Raw genomic sequence first — 5974 nt, forward strand, 5'->3', positions numbered from 1 at the left:
CGGGCAGAGCCCGTGAGGGCAGCGGGGGCTCCGCGAGCACGGAGCCGGGCGGGCTCCGGGCCTCAGCGCGCCGTCACCTGCCCGGGGGGCGGGGTGGCCTCACAGACATCTCCAAGTCGCCAGGACCCGTGCGATGGGCGCAGTTCTCCGCAGACTTGGGCCAACGAAGCGGTTAAGATCATTCACAGCATCGGTGCCGTTAGGCTGTGCATTTTCCACAGCTCATTCCAGGATGTATTTCAGTGCAAGTTATTTCAGTAACAGAACAATGAGAGCAACATTTCCCTTCCATTCTGGCAGCTGCCAGCAGTGCCCATTAAGAATGCCAGTGACCACAGTGAGGAGCAGCTGACGTGTCAAGCCTGGTTACAAACACGTTCAAAGACATGCTGCAGCAGCAAAATCTGCTTAAAGGGGGTATAAGCAATTCCAAAATCGAGACCATTAAAACGAAAGGTGGATTCTTACCTAGCTTTCAGAAGGCAGGATGAAGGAATGCTGTCTCATGTCCAAGAAGGTGATATTTATATTAATCCATGGCTTCCATGAAAGCTCCCATTTATCCTCAGGCCTAAGAGCCCTGGCTTAGTCCCGCTGAGCAGCTCCTGTTGCAGCAGCTTCCCCCCAGTCTATAGCTGCCTTTTGACCGAGGTGTGAGACTTCGCTGGCGTGAGCTGGAGCAATCCTGCTTGCCAGCTGTGGCAGCAGTGATGAGTTCTACAAGGCGTCTCCAGGGCCTCTGGCAATGGCTCCACCTGCATGAACACCGTACAGACATTAAAATGCATTCATCACAAGCTGTATTGTGACTGACTTTTCAGTCCAATGGGAGCTGCTGGTGTTTATTCAGGAGCCTAGAAGATGGAACTGAAGTCCAGTCTTGCGGTGCCTGGTTTGGCAAAGCCATCAGAGCCCTTGGCTACCCTTACAGAGAGAGGGGAAGACACCACTACCCCCCGCCCCTGCCTCCCCGCCCAAACATTTGGGAGCAGTGAGGTGAACTGCCAGCCACAGATGAAAACAGGAGCAGAAAAGGCAGTAAACAAGAGGCAAGTTAGGACGTACCCAGCCCTGCCAAACTGGAGCAGAACTGAGCTCTAAGAACTGGAAAAAATTCACTGGAAAAGCCTTTGCCTCGTACAGCCTTTGAAGAATCTGAGATATGGCATCAAGTTTCATGGCTTGTGTTTCTTATTTATCCCTGACTGAGACCCCTCCCCTCAAATCCAGCTGTGAGATGGGCTTGGCACGGTTTTCTATACATACAGTAAGCCTGCAGAACAGCAGTTTTTCCCAAGCCCTGAACAGCTGGGCTGTATTTCTCATCATACGGATGCGGGTCAGAGACCAATGTGTAGGCGGAAGGATTCAAGGTGGGATGCCCCTGAGCACCTGACTAGTCTGGACAAGACTGGCATACAGTCTTCCCCAAGCTGCTGCTCTGCTGTGTTATAAGCCATGGAGAGGCGAGGGAAGTTTTCTCATGGAATTTGGATGTGACTGGGCCACGGCAGCGTGTACTTTAGCTATAAAAATCACATCCCGAGAACAAAGCGTGTTATGAGCATGGATCTCCAGTGTCCCGAGTAGATACCACGGGGATGGAATACAGACTTGCTTATCTCTTGTCACACCGTGGCAGCTGCAGCAAGGAGCAGAAACTGTTAATTCCTTTGGCTAGCTTCTCTTACGGTAGCCAAGATTCCAGCGTCAAGACACTCTCCTCTTGCACTGGCTCCTGCCCTAGACGTCTGTCACACTGCTGTGAGCTCTGTGGGAGTGAGAAGAGAAACTGCAGCACAGGAAAAGACAGAGGAGTTGCTTGCATCTCTCTCCTGTGAGCTGAACACATTGCTGCTGCGCCACAGGAGCAACTGTGCCATCTCCCAGCCGTGGAAGTGCACCCACCCCAGCCTCTGCAGCCAGGTGATGTCCACCAATGACTTCAGAGTGACCTGTTCTCACCTGAAAACATGATGTGTGTTTCATTTTATAGCATGTGACAGTGATTACTTCAGTACATTCCAAATCTTACCCTTGGCAGCATTATGTGTATTATACTTGCGGCTTTGAGCTGGATTTCTTGTTCTGATTTGCACTCAGCTGTTCCTTATAGCAAGGGAGGAGGGAGATGGGAATCAAACTGCATGCACGAGGCACAGCAAAAGCTGATTAAGAGCAAAACAGACTGAGATGTTTTGTTTAGTTTTCCTAATTACTTTTTCATACAGTGATCAGAGGGAACATAATTACACATATGCAAAGAAGATAAGCCACCAAAAACCCCCGCTAACCAACCAGTGAACAAAACCCCACAGAACTGAGTCAACTAGTTTTTCTGCAAGACTAGTTTTTTGTAGCTGGGCTAGAATTGGGATCCTGAGTTGTTCCGTGCTCTGCAATGCACAGTGAGGCAGAATCTCTCCTTGTTCCACCTCCTCCCTTTCTCTCAGCCCTGTCCCATGAAGGTAGATCTGGCCAACAGCTTTCCAGCACTCCTTCACATCAATACGGATCTCCATGGTGGAGTTCTGATGAGAGAGCCGACAACAGCTAAGCCTCCTCAGCAGCCAGGAAATGAGTAAGTGGAAAAGCCGCATAACTCCATTTCCAGCTCAGCAGCACTTACTTTTTACCTTCCCTCTCTTTTAATTTCAAGAATTTTTTTGACAACAGTATTCACGCAAAATGTGCATCCATACAGGGATGTGCGAAGGCTTGGACATCTCAGCTCCCAAAGAAGGTGTGCACCAGAAGTCCAGGTTTCTCAGAAAGCCCCTGCAGAGTCAGAGCAACAGAGGAACACCACACACATCCTGCCCTCTCCGTGTAAGGAAGGTGTGAGGGCTATGGCATCTTATCCATCTCTTCACCAGCAGCCTCACTAGCTCAGGGAGCAAGAAGGGAGGCGCACTAACGAGCCTCCAGCTGCCAATGAAAGCTCATTCCAGCTGTGTATCTGCCAAAAGCTATTCCTTTCTCTACAGTCCGAGCCAAAGTAATGTGGCAGTAGTGATGAGATCTCTGTCAAGGGAGGTGATGACTGCCAGACACTAGCTGTGAGTAATCCTCAGGAACTTGGGGATGATCAGAGCCATGTTCTGATCCCACTGCTGAGCACGTATCTTTTTTTAGGTGGCACTGTGTGGGTAGGAGAGAAGCAGTGGTAGGACCTGTGTTTGGGTAAGGACTTCCTCTGTCCGCCCAAGTTCAGCACCGCTGATTGCTGTCTTTCACCCACCACTGAAGCACAGCGACTTGACTTGATCCAAGCTTGGACTTGGAAGTACCAGCTACTGAGGAAACCAGCCTCTGCCTTCATTATGGGTGGATGGAGTCCTGGCAAAAACCAGCATGCTCTCATCACCTTCAAAAAAACCAGGCTGATATTTCCAGTCTTTCTCTCACAGCTGTCTTAACTTGCAGGAAAGCAATGATTGTGATTCATCCTTTTATCTTTACACTGAAGAGGGAAAAAGACAGCGTTTGTAGCCTGGCTTTAAAATAGTTTTCTAAATAAAGTCATCTGTGCTCCAGATCTCCAGTTACAGTGAGGAGTGACATACACCATACCAATTTATGGGACAACAGGTCAGTATGGAGAACTGTGATGAACCTATTATTTGTCACTTCAGCATCATGTTTTTTTAACAGTGCACTGTTTAACTAGACCCTACAAAAATTTAATTACTCATGTAATTTATGCTTCTTAATTAATACTTTTAACATCTAACCCTTCCCCAGACTTGGAGTGCCCACAGGCAATGCTGTTCTGAGGTGTCAGCAGGCATTTGCTTTATTACCTCTTGGAACCAACGAACTACGAACCTGGAGGAGAATCAGGCCCCCTCTATGCTCAGATAGCAGCAAGAATTCCATTATTCCAAGGGAGGGGAAAGAATTCCTGCAGCTACACTGAAAGCTCTTGTGTTTATTAGTGAAAGTACTAACATTTCCCAGTATGCTTTCATGTTGTAGTCAAGTATTTTGCTTTCGGTTTGGAGCACCCTGTAAAAACAACGAAGTCATACAAGACCAGTAACTTGAGGATGATCAGCTGCAAATGTAACTCTCACAGAGGCAGGGAGAAGCTGGCTGGTCTAGAACCTGGTGTGCAGCCTTGGGAGTTTGAAGAATGTCCTGAGATTGGTTTGAGAGCTAAAGCACTTGCTATTCTCTACTGGGGAGCAAATTCGTGTACACAGAACAAAACCCATTGCAGAGGCAAACAGTATTTGTCCAAAGTGCCACTGAATACTGCAACCATTCTCGAGAAAGGCCAAGCATCATGAGTTCAAATAGCAGGAAGCAAGAGGAAGAGATGGTACATAAAAAAATGAACCTGGACCATGAGTCCAGGTTCGTAAGTCATTACTGCCACAGACCTCCACTCAACCCAGCAGATTGTTACCTTGTATTTGGCACTTCATCTTCAGCCTGGAGAGAGCTGCATCACCCAGGAGTGAGGACAGAGCTGTGACCGGGCCAGGTTGTTGGGGTGTGTTCAGCTAACGCACACCACTACTCTACAGGCAGCTTGGTTTGAACAGGGAGCCTCAACAATACAGTAAGTAGCTTTGAGTGAGGATGACAAGATCTGGCCTGTTAGATTTAATATTTTAATCTACTGCCCAAGTGTACTGTGGCTCTAATCACAGCCATAGCAGATTCCTTGAGTAGCTGAAGATTAGAGAGACCATCGATAATCCCTGCTGTGCTGCACGGATGAAAGCTGCCAAGAGGATTTAAGGAAGAAATAAGGTATATCCAGAAATTCATTATGTTCCAGTTGAGACAAAGCAATCCATTAATACCTGACACTGAGCATAGTCCAGAAAACTGGAAGCAGATATTGAAAATGAGCAAATTTCAACAGGCCTAATGCAGATGTGATGAACCAGTTATAAATATTCAATCCAGGAAGCTCTGTCACTAAGGATGGATAGCATTCCTGTTACGAATAACTGTAAGGCTCTATGCCCTAGATGGCATTGCTCTGCAACATTAGAAAACCCACTTCTAAAATCCAAGCTCTCCCTGCAGTCAGCACAAAAGAATTTCAGGCAGGACAAGTGTTGATTTAAGTTCACACACAAAGCAGAGCTCTCTCTTTAAAATGTTACTTGTTTGAGACATTTGCACGGCAGCTGATACATTAATTATGCCACTTTTCCTTTTCCCCAGTTATTCTTTAAAGGCTCACTTGTAAAATCTTCTTGTGTGCACAGTCTGAAGCGGTTTCACTGCACCTGCTCTCTCCAGGCTGTGGTATATTCAATTGTTTTTGTTTATTCTGTGCTACTCCTCTTCTCTAGCGATTTGCTTGGCACTGTGAAGAGAGCGCTGTTTGTTCCCCACAGCCAGAGGCTGAAGATCAGCCTCCTCCTCCTCTCTGAATGCTGCAGCCTGCTCGAGGCAGCTGGACGGGAAGTGGGCACATGCTCAGCTGTGCCCAGAGGGCTGATCACCATTGCAGCAGGGAGGAAAACCACGCAAAACCAACATACCTGCAGCTCATCCCAAGTCCCGTGTCTCCACACTGCCCTCCCAAGGCATGGCCACACGCTGCCTCTGCTTCAGCGTTCCAGCAAGCACAGCGTGCTTGGGACTCCCCGAGTGCATCCACCTCCCAGCGCCACAGGCTGACTGGAAGCTGCGCTTCAGGAGCTGTGCAGCCCAGCAGCAACCCGGAGGCTGCCCAGTTTTAGGCAGCAGAGCAATTTTACTTTGGCACTAAAAGCTCTAACGATTAAGCCCTTGTCTTCCAGGGTGTGGTTAACCTGTCTAGGATGTCCATGTCCTAGCATGCCCGTGCAAGGATGGGGAGAAGCCTCAGGTAGGAAGTCTCACCTGGAGCTGGCATGTGTGCACGAGAGCTGTACGGAAATGCCCCAGCCTTCCTGCAGTGCAAAACCCCATTGCTTTGGGATGCCAAGCAGCCCCGCGACGTCCTGCTCAGCATGCACACACTCTT

The 5974-nt window shown here is 48.5% G+C and overlaps 1 protein-coding gene across 1 annotated transcript in view; it reads right to left on the reverse strand.

Annotated features, from left to right (window-relative positions):
• RIN2 (Ras and Rab interactor 2) overlaps window positions 1-939 on the reverse strand; it is a 63773-nt gene extending 62834 nt beyond the window's left edge. Inside the window, exon 1 of the mRNA XM_017730428.1 lies at window positions 469-939. The gene's annotated coding sequence lies outside the window, so the exon portion shown is untranslated. The remainder of the gene's footprint in view (window positions 1-468) is intronic.
• Window positions 940-5974: the final 5035 nt, after the last annotated feature.

Source organism: Corvus brachyrhynchos, unplaced genomic scaffold (genome assembly GCF_000691975.1).
Source record: "Corvus brachyrhynchos isolate BGI_N302 unplaced genomic scaffold, ASM69197v1 scaffold133, whole genome shotgun sequence".
NCBI classification, from domain to species: Eukaryota; Metazoa; Chordata; class Aves; order Passeriformes; family Corvidae; genus Corvus; species Corvus brachyrhynchos.